This window comes from Brachyhypopomus gauderio, unplaced genomic scaffold, assembly GCF_052324685.1.
Source record: "Brachyhypopomus gauderio isolate BG-103 unplaced genomic scaffold, BGAUD_0.2 sc71, whole genome shotgun sequence".
NCBI classification, from domain to species: Eukaryota; Metazoa; Chordata; class Actinopteri; order Gymnotiformes; family Hypopomidae; genus Brachyhypopomus; species Brachyhypopomus gauderio.
This window is the reverse complement of record NW_027506892.1, coordinates 60,920-76,719: the sequence shown is the minus strand read 5'-3', so window position 1 is coordinate 76,719 and position 15,800 is coordinate 60,920. Positions and strand designations below refer to the sequence as shown.

Sequence of the window (15,800 nt, the reverse complement as noted above, 5' to 3'; positions counted from 1 at the left end):
GCCGCTAATTTAAAAACCTGGTCTTAACCCCCAAGAACTGTCCAACTATAGGCCAATTTCTAATCTGTCATTCATATCCAAAATTTTAGAGAAAGTAGTTTCTTCACAACTCTCTTCCTTCTTACAGACAGAACATGTCTTAGAGTTATTTCAGTCTGGATTTAGAGCTCATCACAGCACTGAAACAGCACTAACTAAAGTACTGAATGATCTCTTAATATCCTCTGATAAAGGACACATTTCGTTTTTCATACTGCTAGACCTCAGTGCTGCTTTTGACACCATTGATCATAATATTCTACTTAATAGACTGGAGACACTCATTGGCATAAGAGGTCAAGCACTCTCCTGGTTCAGGTCCTACCTGACAGATCGTTACCAATTTGTGCTAGTAAATAACGAATGCTCTGAGCATTCTAAAGTAAAGTATGGTGTCCCACAAGGATCTGTACTGGGCCCCATATTATTCTCATTATACCACTGGGCACTATCATTCGTAGGCATGGTATTAGCTTCCATTGCTACACAGATGATACTCAGTTGTATATATCTTCTAATCCAGATGATACCACCACAACTCTCAAGATTGAGAACTGCGTCCAGGATATTAAAAACTGGATGGCGTCTAATTTTCTTAAACTAAATTCTGACAAGACTGAGGTACTGATTCTTGGGCCTAAAACTGTTAGAAGCAATTGGGCTGATATTCCCCTTACCCTAGATGGTTTTTCAGTAACACCAAAATCTACTGCAAAAAGTTTAGGTGTCACTATTGATTCTGATCTTTCATTTGACACACATGTATCAATCAATCAATCAATCAAAGTTTATTTGTATAGCGCTTTTAACAACTCAAGTTGTCGCAAAGCAGCTTTACAGGGTTTACAAGGTTAACAATACTATGGGTCCAGAACCCTAATGAGCAAGCCAAAGGCGACAGTGGCGAGGAAAAACTCCCTATGATGGTGAGGAATAGGAAGAAACCTCGGGAGAACCAAGACTCAAAAGGGAACCTATCCTCAATCAATCAATCAAATTTTATTTATATAGCGCTTTTTACAACAGTTGTTGTCACAAAGCAGCTTTACAAGTGCCGAGTCCTAGCCCCCAGTGAGCAAGCCAAAGGCAACAGTGGCAAGGAAAAACTCCCTAGTTTTTTGCATGAGGAAGAAACCTTGAGAGGAACCAAGACTCAGGGGGGGAACCCATCCTCCTCTGGCCGACACCGGTCACCATGACAACAACAACAATATAGACAGAATGTAGACAGAATGTAAAAGATGCAATAATGTCCATTTAGACCGAAAAATATGTAATAATGTCCATCATGGTGTAGGCATCCGGTTAGGCAGGAGGTGGCCGGCCAGGATGGATCGCTTGTCTCTCCTCATCTCATTATTCCTCAAGCAGGCGGGCAGCCATGTGGAGAAATGAAACAGGGAAAATTAGCTCTGTATGAGGACATATACAGGACAGGTAAAATTATAAACATTTCTGGAGTGTGGCAGCAACTCCGACACTAAGTTAAATTATTACAGCCTAGCTAAAAAAAGGCAGAACCAGAAGGTAACTATAGGCTTGGGGGCATTCTGAGACAATGGCATCCGTCCACTGCACTGTCAACAAACTTGTGACAGGATGACAGCACCAGCACCCCAGACTACCATAAAACCCTTCGTCTATGAACCCCTGGATCTGTACCTTTATCTAAGGGGGATATTAATTATCAAACGCTAGACTAAAAAGTGGGTTTTCAACCTAGATTTAAAGATTGTGACTGTGTCAGAGTCCCGGACACATTTAGGAAGATTATTCCAAAGCTGGGGGGCCTTATAAGAAAAGGCTCTTCCCCCTGCTGTTACCTTGTTAATTTGTGGAACTAATAACAGACCAGCACCCTGTGATCTTAGTTGACGTGGGGGTTCATAGTAGGAAATAAGTTCCTGGAGGTATTCAGGAGCAAGCCCGTGTAGTGCTTTATATGCTAATAATAGAATTTTAAAATCAATACGAAATTTAACTGGGAGCCAATGCAGGGCTGATAGGACTGGTCTAATATGCTGAAATTTTCTAGTTCTGGTCAGAACTCTAGCTGCGGCATTTTGAACTACTTGAAGTTTATTTAGATTCCTATTTGAACATCCTGACAGTAGTGAGTTGCAGTAGTCTAGTCTAGAGCTAACAAAGGCGTGCACCAATTTTTCTGCATCATCCTGTGATAATGCATTTCTTAATTTGGCAATGTTGCGGAGATGTAGAAAAGCTATCCTAGTAGTATTATCTATATATTTATCAAATGATAGGTCGGAGTCGAGTATGACGCCTAGGTTTTTGGCTACTGTGCCAGGTGTAATGGGATAGTCTGCAAGATTAAGCATTAAATTTGGAATTTTCTGTCTTTCGGCCTTAGGGCCCACAAGGAGAACTTCTGTTTTGTCCTCATTTAATTGTAGGAAGTTTAGAGACATCCAGCATTTAATATCTCTTACACAGGCCTCAATTTTTCCTAAACTGAGTTTGTCATCGGGTTTGGCTGATATGTAAAGTTGAGTGTCATCCGCATAGCAGTGAAAATTGACACCATGTTTGTTTATAACTGTGCCCAATGGTAGCATATATAATGTAAATAATAGTGGTCCTAAGATGGAGCCTTGCGGGACCCCATATTTAACCATTGTACGTTCGGATGAAATATTATTGAGCTCTACAAACTGATAGCGATTTGTTAAGTAAGACTGAAACCATGAAAGGGCTGTGCCTGAGACTCCAACCCAGCGTTCTAACCTTTCTAGCAAGATCCTATGATCAATTGTGTCGAAAGCTGCACTAAGATCAAGAAGCACTAACAGTGATACATAGCCTTGATCTGATGCAAGGAGGAGATCATTTGTTACTTTAACTAATGCTGTTTCAGTACTGTGATGGGGCCTAAAACCAGATTGGAACTTTTCAAATGTGTTATTCCTATACAGATATAGGCATAATTGCTGGGCAACAGCTTTTTCTATGATCTTAGATATAAATGATGTGTTTGAAATGGGTCTATAATTAGATAGCACAGTCGGATCAAGATTTGGTTTCTTGATCAGAGGTTTGATAATTGCTAATTTACATGATTTGGGCATGTGACCTATTGTAATGGATGAGTTAACTATAGTTAGAAGAGGTTCAGTTACAGCTGGTAATACCTCTTTTAATAACTTTGAGGGAACTGAGTCTAATGTGCAGGTAGTACAATTTAAGGAAGAAATTGGGCGGCCCGTTAACACACAAATACACAAGTCACACATAATTCACACAATCAGACTAGGTAAAAGGTAGAATTGAAAGTTCTGGGTTTTGATATTGTCACTGTAAATGTCTGTTGATGAATGCCAGGCTTTCATTCCGTGTCGGAGCAGTGATGCTGGTATTGTAGGCTCCGACTGCAGTGTTACTCCCCAGGTGAACCCCGGTATCAGCACATCCACCGGCAGCCAGACCATCCCCCAGGTGCCTGCAGGTGCCTGTATCCAATCGTCTTGGGTAGAGCCATGCAAGAAGATAGATAATACAGACTGAGTGGACATGAATTTAAACCACCGTTGATTTAAATGTACGTAGCTCACGTGCCAGTGATCAGCATGTGGCTCCGGCAGACTAATCTATAGCAGCATAACTAAAGGGAGAGGTTCAGAGGTGACCACAGGCATGAGGGCTCACTGAGACATTGCTTTCCAGTCAAGTCATAGTCACAAATAGAGTGATGCCAAGACACAGCTGGATGACAGCATCAACATCTCAGATCACCAGAAATCTCAACGTCTGGGGGCCCCCAAGCCCCTACACCTTACAAGGGGAATTTTAGCTGAAGGCTTGACTAAACAGGTGAGTCTTAAGTCTAGATTTAAAGATTGGAACTGTGTCAGAGTCTCGGATTGGAGCTGGAAGGCTATTCCATAATTGAGGGGCTTTAAAAGAGAAAGCTCTGCCTCCGGCTGTAGTTTTACTAATTTTTGGAACTAGGAGAAATCCAGCATTTTGGGAGTGCAAAGGGTGAGATGGGTTGTAGTAATCAATGAGTTCACTCAGATATTGTGGGGCAAGACCATTTAACGCCTTATAGGTTAACAGGAGAACTTTAAATTCAATGCGATATTTAATCGGCAGCCAGTGTAGTGCAGCGAGAGTGGGACTAATATGATCGAATTTCCTAGCCTTGGTTAGGACTCTAGCTGCGGCATTTTGTACAAGTTGTAGCTTCTTTATGGACTGTTTAGAGCATCCAATTAGAAGACTATTACAGTAGTCCAATCTCGACGAGACAAAAGCATGAACTAGCTTCTCTGCATCAGCTAAAGAAAGTAAGTGTCTCAGCTTGGCAATATTACGTAAATGGAAAAAGGCAGCCTTAGTGACATTGCATACATGTGTGTCAAATGAAAGATCAGAATCAATAGTGACACCTAAACTTTTTGCAGTAGATTTTGGTGTTACTGAAAAACCATCTAGGGTAAGGGGAATATCAGCCCAATTGCTTCTAACAGCTTTAGGCCCAAGAATCAGTACCTCAGTCTTGTCAGAATTTAGTTTAAGAAAATTAGACGCCATCCAGTTTTTAATATCCTGGACGCAGTTCTCAATCTTGAGAGTTGTGGTGGTATCATCTGGATTAGAAGATATATACAACTGAGTATCATCTGCGTAGCAATGGAAGCTAATACCATGCCTACAAATGATAGTGCCCAGTGGTAGCATATATAATGAGAATAATATGGGGCCCAGTACAGATCCTTGTGGGACACCATACTTTACTTTAGAATGCTCAGAGCATTCGTTATTTACTAGCACAAATTGGTAACGATCTGTCAGGTAGGACCTGAACCAGGAGAGTGCTTGACCTCTTATGCCAATGAGTGTCTCCAGTCTATTAAGTAGAATATTATGATCAATGGTGTCAAAAGCAGCACTGAGGTCTAGCAGTATGAGAAACGAAATGTGTCCTTTATCAGAGGATATTAAGAGATCATTCAGTACTTTAGTTAGTGCTGTTTCAGTGCTGTGATGAGCTCTAAATCCAGACTGAAATAACTCTAAGACATGTTCTGTCTGTAAGAAGGAAGAGAGTTGTGAAGAAACTACTTTCTCTAAAATTTTGGATATGAATGACAGATTAGAAATTGGCCTATAGTTGGACAGTTCTTGGGGGTTAAGACCAGGTTTTTTAATTAGCGGCTTGATGACTGCAAGTTTAAATGAACTGGGAACGTAGCCCAGGCTCAGAGAATAATTTATTATAGTAAGCAACGGTTCTACATTGCTGTGCAGTAATTCTTTAAGTAGATGGGTTGGTACAGCATCTAGTGTGCATGTGGAGGGTTTAGCAGATTTCACCAGTGAAATAAGCTCCTCACGACCAATTGGGGAGAAGGACTCGAACAGGGCATCAGAGCTGACCAGACAGCTGTCAAGGTGCATTGGCATGTTGACAGGCTCTGAGATAGCACTACTAATGTTTTCCCTAATTTTATCAATCTTATCATTAAAGAATTTCATAAAATTGTTACTGCTACACTCTAGTGGAATAAGAGAATTGTTTTGTTCATGACTCCTCGTAAGGCTGGAAACAGTTTTAAAAAGGAGTCCTGAATTGTTTTTATGTTTTTCTATTAAGGCCGATAAGTATAAGGACTTTGCCATATGGAGGGCATGCTTATATTCAATAAGGCTGCTTTTCCATGATAGTCTATACACTTCTAACTTCATATTTCGCCATTTACGTTCCAGGATCCGCGCGGCTCGTTTGAGGCTACGCGTGTGCTCATTGTACCATGGCGCTATTCTTCTCTCCGTGGCTCTCTTATATCGTAGTGGTGCAACTTTGTCTAAAGCTGTACGAAGGGAAGTCTCGACATGCTCGGTGAAACGCTCTAGTCCTTCCGGAGCTACAAGTGGATCAGTGTTTGTCAGACCCAGTAAAATATCAGTGAGCGCGGCTATGGTGCTGGGTGTTATAGCTCGTTTAATTTGATAGCGGGGTGGCCGATGAACACAGTCAGTTAAACACAACTCGTATGTTATGAGGCTGTGGTCAGAAACAGCCTCACTCTGAGGAAGAATTGCTAAACTGGATATGTCAATACCAAATGACAAGACCAAGTCTAAAGTATGACTACAGTTATGCGTAGGACCCACCACATTCTGAGTGATACCCATTGAATCAAGAATTGCTTGAAAATGAATGCTAAGAGTCACACCGATTTTCAAAATGGATATTAAAATCACCCACTATAATCACCTTATCGGCTGATAGCACTACATGAGACAGGAAGTCTGAAAACTCCTGCAAGAACTCAGAGTATGAACCAGGGGGGCGGTAAATAGTAATTAACATAAACGACTGTGACACTTTGTTGCTTGTTAAATTTGAAACATTTGATACAGTGAGGATGAGGTGTTCAAAAGAATTAAACTTGAAGCCAAATTTTTGAGAAATGCCTATATCAGAGTCATATATTGTAGCGACCCCACCTCCTCGACCATTTGGACGGGGGTTATGGACATATCTATAGCCAGAGGGAGAAGCTTCATTTAGGGCCATATAGTCGTCTGGTCGGGTCCAGGTTTCCGTCAAGCAAAGCATGCATAGATCATGATCGGTAATCATTTCATTAACAAGCAATGCTTTAGATGACAGGGATCTAATATTTAGTAGTCCTAGTTTCAGATTTAAACTGCTCTCTGAGGGAGCATAGTTGAATTTAACATTGATTAAATTTTGTCTACTAACTTTACGAGAATTATTTTTTGGTACTCGAGGAACAGACACAGTTTAAATCTGGTGTGACCTAGGTGACGTCTCTTTGCAGCTCGCAGACAGTCGGATTAGCCTGTCATTAGCCTGTAGCAATGTCACTAAGGCTGCCTTTTTCCATTTACGTAATATCTTAACAAAATACCAAGCTGAGACACTTACTTTCATTAGCTGATGCAGAGAAGCTAGTTCATGCTTTTGTCTCGTTGAGATTGGACTACTGTAATAGTCTTCTAATTGGATGCTCTAAACAGTCCATAAAGAAGCTACAACTTGTACAAAATGCCGCAGCTAGAGTCCTAACCAAGGCTAGGAAATTTGATCATATTAGTCCCACTCTCGCCACATTACACTGGCTTCCAATTAAATATCGCATTGAATTTAAAGTTCTTCTGTTAACCTATAAGGAGTTAAATGGTCTCCCCCACAATATCTGAGTGAACTCATTGCTTACTACAACCCATCTCGCCCTTTGCGCTCCCAAAATGCTGGATTTCTCCTAGTTCCAAAAATTTGTAAGACTACAGCCGGATGCAGAGTTTTCTCCTTTAAAGCCCCTCAATTATGAAATAGCCTTCCAGCTCCAATCCAAGATTCTGACACAATTCCAATCTTTAAATCTAGACTTAAGACTCAGCTATTTAATCAAGCCTTCAGCTAATATTCCCCTTGTAAGGTGTAGGGGCTCGGGGCCCCCAGACGTTGAGATTTCTGGTGATCTGAGATGCTGATGCTGTCATCCAGCTGTGTCATGGCATCACTCTAGTTGTGACAATGACTTGATTGGAAAGCAATGTCTCAGTGAGCCCTCATGCCTGTGGTCACCTCTGAACCCCTCCTTTTAGTTATGCTGCTATAGATTAGCCTGCCGGAGCCACAGGCTCACACTCCCCAGGTGAACCCCGGCATCAGCACAGCCACCGGCAGCCAGACCATTCCCCAGGTGTATATGTTCACCCATCTTGTCAGTATAATGTGTTAGACAAGGTGTTTGTTATGTCTTTTGTAACATGGGGATTGAGGCAGAGGTGGGACCAAGTCAGTGTTTTGCAAGTCTCAAGTAAGTCCAAGTCTTTATCCTCAAGTTCCGAGTCAAGTCTCAAGCAAAGACAGTCAACTCAAGTCAAGTCTCGAGTCAAGACAGGCAACTGTCAAGTCAAGTCCCAAGTCTGAAACTTGGAATTTCAAGTCCTTTCAAGTCTTTTTTTTTTTAACCAATGTTGCAGGTATATTTTAAATGTAAATAATAGACATGTGTTATTTTTTAAATCTGTATTCTCCTTAAATCTTGATAAAACATGTGCAACTGAAAACACGAAGTATAAAAAAAAATTAAATTACACCTTTATTGCACAGTTCAATTTGTTAAAATTAGCTGCAAAAATATTCATACTTTAAACTACAATTTTCCAGAAATAAATATTCTGTGAAAAAGTCATAAGTAGAACTCCATGTTCAAATAAAAAGTGCTGATATTTTCACAGTACAATACAAAGAACCATAACAGCATTTTTCCCTCTTCTCTTATCTGGTTTCTTGGAGAACATGTGTGTCCATGTGTGAGTGAAACAAGACAAACAAATATAAGAACTGAACAATTAACAGGAATCAGGAATGCAACTTTAGACATTTCAGTAAACTATTCTGCATTGCATTTGCAAAAGACCAAACTGGCCAAAAGTCTGTATGTCATTTGTGCACGATGAGGCCGTAGAATGATGTCCCCATAGCTGAAAACTCGCTCCACTTTTGTCAATATATTTTTTCCTCGACGTAGATGTCTTCAAATACACAATCCATGCTGAGATAGAACTGGATATGATGGTGACAGAGAGAGGCTCTCTTCCCTGAGTTCAGATACAGAACCCAGAGTTGCCAACTCTCACGCATTGAGCGTGAGACACACGCATTTGACCGTCTTCACACGCTCTCACGCCACACATCCGATTACTCACGCCGAAAAAAAAATCTAGTTTATTTACCTCTGATCCTTATCTATGATTCAATGAGTTACTAGTTCGCTCTGGCACCAACCACTGGGGATCGATCGCGATATAATACTTAATTTGTGTCCATTTTACACCCCGCCCGGTAGCAATTCACGTTCGCAGTGGCGGACTTAGAAATTTGGGGGCTCAAGGCGAATTTTGCTAGGGGGCCCATCAACATTAATATGCGAGAAATAAGTTAGCTAGTCATGGGGCCCATACAGTGGGTTGCAGTGGGAGGGGCCCAAGGCAGTTGCCTAGCCATGCCTCTATGCAAAGACCGCCTCTGCACGTTCGCTGACCTCCCCCATTTGATTGGTTGTGCTGCAGCTCATGCACACACACACACACACACACACACACGTACAGAGTGTGGAAAAGCAGAGGACCGGTCTGCGTCAGAAGGACGGAAATGAAATTAATGGGGCGCACTTTATAAATATTAATATGCGTTTTAAAATTTTGATTTGGGGTAAAAAAAATCAAGTCTTTGCAAGTAAACAGGTTCAAGTCCAATTCAAGTCCCAAGTTATTGGTGTAAAAGTCCAAGTCAAGTCTAAGTCTCTGAATATTTTTTCAAGTCAAGTCAAAAGTCTTAATATTAATGACTTGAGTCTGACTCGAGTCCAAGTCATGTGACTCGAGTCCCCACCTCTGGATTGAGGCGGCCAGAGGTGGAGGTTGTATGTTGTGCTCTTTATTTTCCATAATTAAAAATAGAACAGAAATGCAACAAGGCCAAAAGCAGTATGCAATCAAAAGGAACGGGCTGAGCAGGTCCTCAGAAAACGATCTAACAATGGAGCAGGTCCAGTGATGAGCAGCTCTTTTGGATAAATGTGCAGCACTGGACAGCGCGACCTGTGAGCTTGAGAAGGTGAAACATGTAACAAGACACAGGTGTTAGTGCTGAGGTAATTGGGACCTAAGGAGTGGTTTAGTGCTAGAGGGAGTGTGTTTTGTGGGTGTTTGTGTGGGTGCATGCGCCCTCTAGTGGCGGCCCGGCCTCCTCACCATGACAGTCTTTAGTATACAGTGAAGAAAATAATTATTTGAACACCCTGTGACTGCAAGTTGTCCCACTTAGAAATCATTGAGGGGTCTGAAATTTTCATCTTAGGTGCACGTCCACTGTGAGAGATTTTAATCTGGAAATCACAATGTATGATTTTGTAATAATTTATTTGTCTGTTACTGGTATCTAACCATAATTTCACTAAGGTAAAGAGCAAGGGTTAAGGTTAGACATTTTAAGGTTAGACATCATCACCAGAACCTTAAAATCTATCCTAAAACTGACAGGTAACCAGTGCAGTGAGTGGAGTGCAGGTGTAATATGTAATATGCAGGTGTAATGAGTTCTGAACTTGCTGTAGTTGGGAAATAAAACTCTTTGGGAGAGCAGATAAAACTGCATTACAATAATCTAGCCTTGATGTGATAAATGCATGGTCAACTTTCTCACTGTCAGCAGGAGAGAGCAGATCTGGAACCTTAGCGATATTTCAAGGGTGAAAATAAGCTGTCCTGCATGTACTCATGATGTGTGATTTGAAGCTGAGCTTATTATCAAAACTGATCTCCAAGTTCTTACCACATTGTTTGGCTTTCAGTTTCATTCAGAAGTCATTCAGGCTCTAAGGTTGTCAAGTAAATGACTTAATTCATACAGGTATAACAAATCTGAGCCACAAGACAAAGATGGATCCATATTTGTTAAATGTATAAATTTAAGTATAGGGCAAGGCCAAAACAGAGCAGTCAAAAAACAGGCACAGGTAAAAAAATCCAGATATCCAAAAAAGCAGCTAAGGCACAAAAATGTGGAAGGCAAAGGTAGAGTCGAAAAACACAGGCAGGGAACATACACTGGTAAACACAGCCCGAGATACAAAATGCTCAATCACACAGAGAAACACCATAAGACCTGTTCCAACCTGCTTGCTGTTTCAACCAGAAGGTGGGACTCAAGAACAACTAGAGAAGGAGGAGACAACGTCACAGCCTGCAACAGCTCATCCAGATGCCCTTGGACCACAGACATGAAGTTACACAACAGGAGAATGTGATGTAAGTACCTGGTGGGCGAAGCTCCTCCTCCATGATAAGGTTACCGTGAAAAGAGAACCCAGGACCTGTTCTTCAGTTGCTGTTCTCCTTACACTTTGGTGGAACATTATTATTGATTTGTAGCGGTTTCCCTGACATTTACATTGGAGTGACAAGGGGTTTTTCCATGACAGATGGAGCCTGACATTGACCATGTTCTGACCCAGACACACAACATTCTGGAAGAGCAGAGAAATGAGCTCAGGAACACCAGGGCGGAGATGATGACCCTGCAGACCAGACTTGATGCCAGTGAGACGGAACTTAAAGGTTTACGAGCCCAGTTAAACCTCAGTGACAAGAAAATAGAGGACCTGGAAAAAAAAGGTGGAAAAAAAGGTAAAAGAAAATCATAAGAAAACGCACCTATCAATACCATAACTAGTAGAATGATCAAATGTTTTTGTTTGCTGGATTGTATCTGTTTTTATGCTGCCCATATATATATATATATATATATATATATATATATATATATATATATATATATATATATATATATATATATATATATTGCATATATATATATATATATATATATATATATATATATTGCATATATATATATATATATATATATATATATTGCCCATATATATATATATATATATATATATATATATATATATATATATATATATATATATAATTTTATATATATAAATATATATATATATATATATATATATATATATATATATATATATATATATACTTTTATATTAAAATATTTTATATTAAAATATGTAATATACAATATATTAAACATTAAATATCCCCACTGTTTCTCTAAATGGGAAGATCTAGTTTTATGTTCTGTGTTTTTTAGGTGTTAATGTAGCTTTCTCAGCTGCACTAGTTGAGTCCCATGAACAGCAATTGGGGCCAACAAACACTAATATTCCTGTCATATACCGACATGTTTTCACAAACATTGGCAATGCATATAATCCAAACACAGGTATAAACACTACAGATCCATTACATGAATAACAATGTTATGTAGTTTGTCTAATTTCTTTTACATTTTTGTAATTATATTTATGTAATTTTATATTATTTGTAATCGTATTACTGCAAATAATATAATATAATAATTATATTTCTTAATTCTAATTTATTTGTTATTGATCATTTCTAACTATTTATTCATTTATTACACAGGGAAATTCAGAGCACCAGTGAGAGGAGTCTACTGGTTTATGTTGTCTAATCTTGCTCATGGTAGTCCAACACACCCTGTAGGTACCATATTAATGAAAAATGGTCAGAAAGTGCTAATGGCCTATGAGTTCCAAACTGTTCCACATGCTATGAGCTCATCCAATGCAACATCTCTACTGCTAGAAGCAGGAGATGTGGTTCATGTGGAGTTATGGGAGAACAGCACTGTATTTGATAACATGAGTCACCACACCACCTTTAATGGTCACCTGCTTTTCCCTTTATGAATAAATGGACAACTGTTCATATTATGCAATGAAAAGTTATAACTAATAGTCTTAATGTAATTTTTAAAGACTATTATTTTGGAATTTGTATTATGCCTATCAGAAACATACAATGATTTTTTTTGGTGATTTTAATAGCCCAGTATTATAACACGCAGAGAGGGAACATTTAAAAATCATGACTCAAAATGCTGGATGTTTTAATTTCATGCAGAAACTTAAAAAATAAAAAAAATGTACGGAATGGCACATTCACCTGTCTAAAGTGGTTTGGTCCACCACATGTGGTTGTTGCCACACCCCTTTGTTAGCCTGCCCTGTTAGCCTGTTTCACCTGTCTCTTGTTCTCCCCTCAATCATGTATGCATATTTAAACCTTCATGATTTGCTCTCCATTGTCTGTCATTATACTCACTGTCATATATGTAATAAATGTTAATTCAAAAGCAGCTCTGGAGGCTAAAACATGTCAGACCTCTACAACACATCAGACCTCTACATGTCAGACCTCTACAACACATCAGACCTCTTCAACACACATCAAACCTCAACAACACTTCTAACACATGTCAGTCTTCTACAACAAACGCTAGACCTCTACAACACATCAGACCTCTACAACTATAGTCAGACCTCTACATTACAGGGAAGACCTCAACAACACTAGTCAGAGTTCTTCATATCTAGTCAGACCTGTACAGTATGACAAACATATTGTAACATATTTCTTGCGCAATACACATATCCCGAAGCACCATGGAAGATTACTGGGCGACACTTCAGCATTAAAACTGCCATTCGAAGATCTGGAAACGGCTGCTTTTGGCTCCTGGGTGCACTGACAGTATCTGCTGTGATTTTTCTCCTTAGTTCAATCCAGTGTTTCCCAACCCAGTCTTCAGGGTTGACAGATCAAATCAAATCAAATTTATTTGTATAGCGCTTTTCACAACACATGTTGTCACAAAGCAGCTTTACAGGATTTACAAGTTTAACAATCGTATGGGTCCAAATCCCTAATGAGCAAGCCAGAGGCGACAGTGGCAAGGAAAAAGTCCCTATGATGGTGGGGAATAGGAAGAAACCTTGGGAGGACCAAGACTCAAAAGGGAACCCATCCTCCATTGGGTGGCCCATTAACACACAAATTACACAAAAACAAATTATACAGATGAATACACAAGTTACAAACAAATCACACAATCAGACTAAGTTTAAGGTAACTAGAATGAAAGTTCTGGGTGTTGATATTGTCAATGTAAATGTCTTGTGATGAACGCCAGGTTTTCTTTCCGTGTCGGAGTGATGATACTGATATTGTAGGCTCCGACTGCAGTGTTACTCCCCAGGTGAACCTCGGAGAAGAAAGATATGTGATGTGGTAAATATGTAACAGATTAATCAAAGGCCAAACTAAACAGATAAGCCTTTAGTCGAGTTTTAAACATTGAGACCATGTCTGAGTCCCGAATAAATGCAGTAAGATTATTCCACAGTTGTGGAGCTTTAAAAGAAAAGGCTCTTCCACCTGCTGTGATCTTTTTGATCCTAGGAACAGTTAATAACCCTGCGTCCTGTGAACGAAGTGAACGTGCTGGGTTGTAATAATCAATAAGTTCACTAAGATACTCTGGAGTTAAGCCATGCAGTGTTTTATATGTTAATAAAAGTATTTTTTAGTCAATACGGAATCTAACTGTACAGATCAAATTTTTTGTTTTCGTTAAAACTTGCACTGCTGCATTCTGAACCAACTGGAGTTTGTTTATTGATTTACCAGAACATCCAGCTAGAAGACTATTACAATAATCTAGGCGAGAGGATATGTATGCATGGATTAGTTTTTCCGCATCACTAGTATTTAATATGTTTCTAATTTTAGCAATGTTGCGTAAGCGAAAGAACACTACCCTAGTTATATTATTAATGTGTGAATCGAACGAGAGATCTGGGTCTATTGTGACACCTAAGTTCTTTACCTCTGCGCTGGGGGTTATAGTAAAAGAATATAGATTCAATGCTACATAACGTATCTTGTCTCTCGCTGCCCTAGACCCTAGACTATTATTAGTAGGGCTGAACGATTAATTGCATTTGCGATAATCTCGCAATATTTTAAAACGCGATTCTCAGTTGTGTGAAATTACTTTGGCTTTTTAAAAGATGCTGCTCAACGTCAGGTACCTTGTAAAACGTGTCTTGCTACTGTTGCTACGACGCGAGGAAACACTACAAACCTTTTTCAGCATAAAAAAACACTACAAAGCCTCGTATGATATTTGTAAAGTTAAAATGCCAACGACCAGTGCTGCGTCTTCAAATACGCAAGTGTTTCTCTGCGCTTATACAGCTTTAGTATGCGGTGAGCAGTGAAATACTGTAAAATCACGCATATAGGCGCAATAAGATTTAAAGCACGGATGAATCGCGAAAGCGCGGATAGCTTGACCGCGGTCCAGCAGACAGGGTTCACTGACTGAACCGTTTGAAAGTGTAACTCCTTATGGATGTAATTGGAAGCAGCATGCTGAAATAACTCGGGCAGTTCATAGTGAAAGACATGATGTCCGTTAATATAGTGAACAAGCCCGGCTTAATGGCTTTGTTAAACACACTGGATATACGCTACCAAATGCCCTCACGTACATATTTTAGCCAAGTTGCTATACCTGCAGGGTTGCCAACTCTCACGCATTGAGCATCTTAGACTAAAAAGTTACTAGTTCGCTCTGGCGCCAACCACAGGCGGTCGATCGATCGCGATATAATAATAATACTTAAATTTTGTCCATTTTACACCACCCCAATAACAACAAATTACGTTCGCCACCCACTCCAGGTTCAAGTCTCACTCCAAGCGATCTTGAAAAGTTGGCAACCCTGTATCTGAGCTGTATAAAAAAATGCCGAAACAGAGTTTCCTGAAAACAGTGGGAAAATCACGATTTTAAATCGCAATCGCAATTTATAGATAAAAAATTGCAATTAGATTATTTTCCAAAATCGTTCAGCCCTAATTATTAGCTCTGTTTTATCTGGATTTAGTGCTAGAAAGTTACACGCCATCCAATGTTGTATCTCTTTAGTCCCACTCATGCATTACCCTGGCTTCTGATTAAATATCGAATTGAATTAAAATTCTTCTGTTAATCAGTAAGGCGTTAAATGGTCTTGCCCCACAATATCTGAGTGAACTCATTGCTTACTACAGCCCATCTCGCCCTTTGTGTTCCCAAAATGCTGGATATCTCCTAGTTGCAAAAATTTGTAAGACTACAACCGGAGGCAGATCTTTCTCCTTTAAAGCCCCTCAATTATGGAATAGCCTTCCAGCTCCAATCCGAGATTCTGACACAGTTCCAATCTTTAAATCTGAAGAAGTGGTTTTTTAGGGTTATTCATAAGAACCCATTAATTTTTCATCAAAGTGATATGAATGGTGTAAAATAGTGTAGAAGT

At 39.6% G+C, this 15,800-nt stretch overlaps 1 long non-coding RNA gene across 1 annotated transcript; it reads right to left on the bottom strand.

The window, feature by feature from the left end:
• Positions 1-1,019: 1,019 nt before the first annotated feature.
• LOC143491112 (uncharacterized) lies at positions 1,020-10,809 on the bottom strand. Its single transcript, XR_013125088.1, has 2 exons — positions 10,719-10,809; positions 1,020-3,520 (listed from the first exon to the last, which is right to left on the bottom strand). It is a non-coding gene; the product is annotated as an uncharacterized LOC143491112 (long non-coding RNA).
• Positions 10,810-15,800: the final 4,991 nt, after the last annotated feature.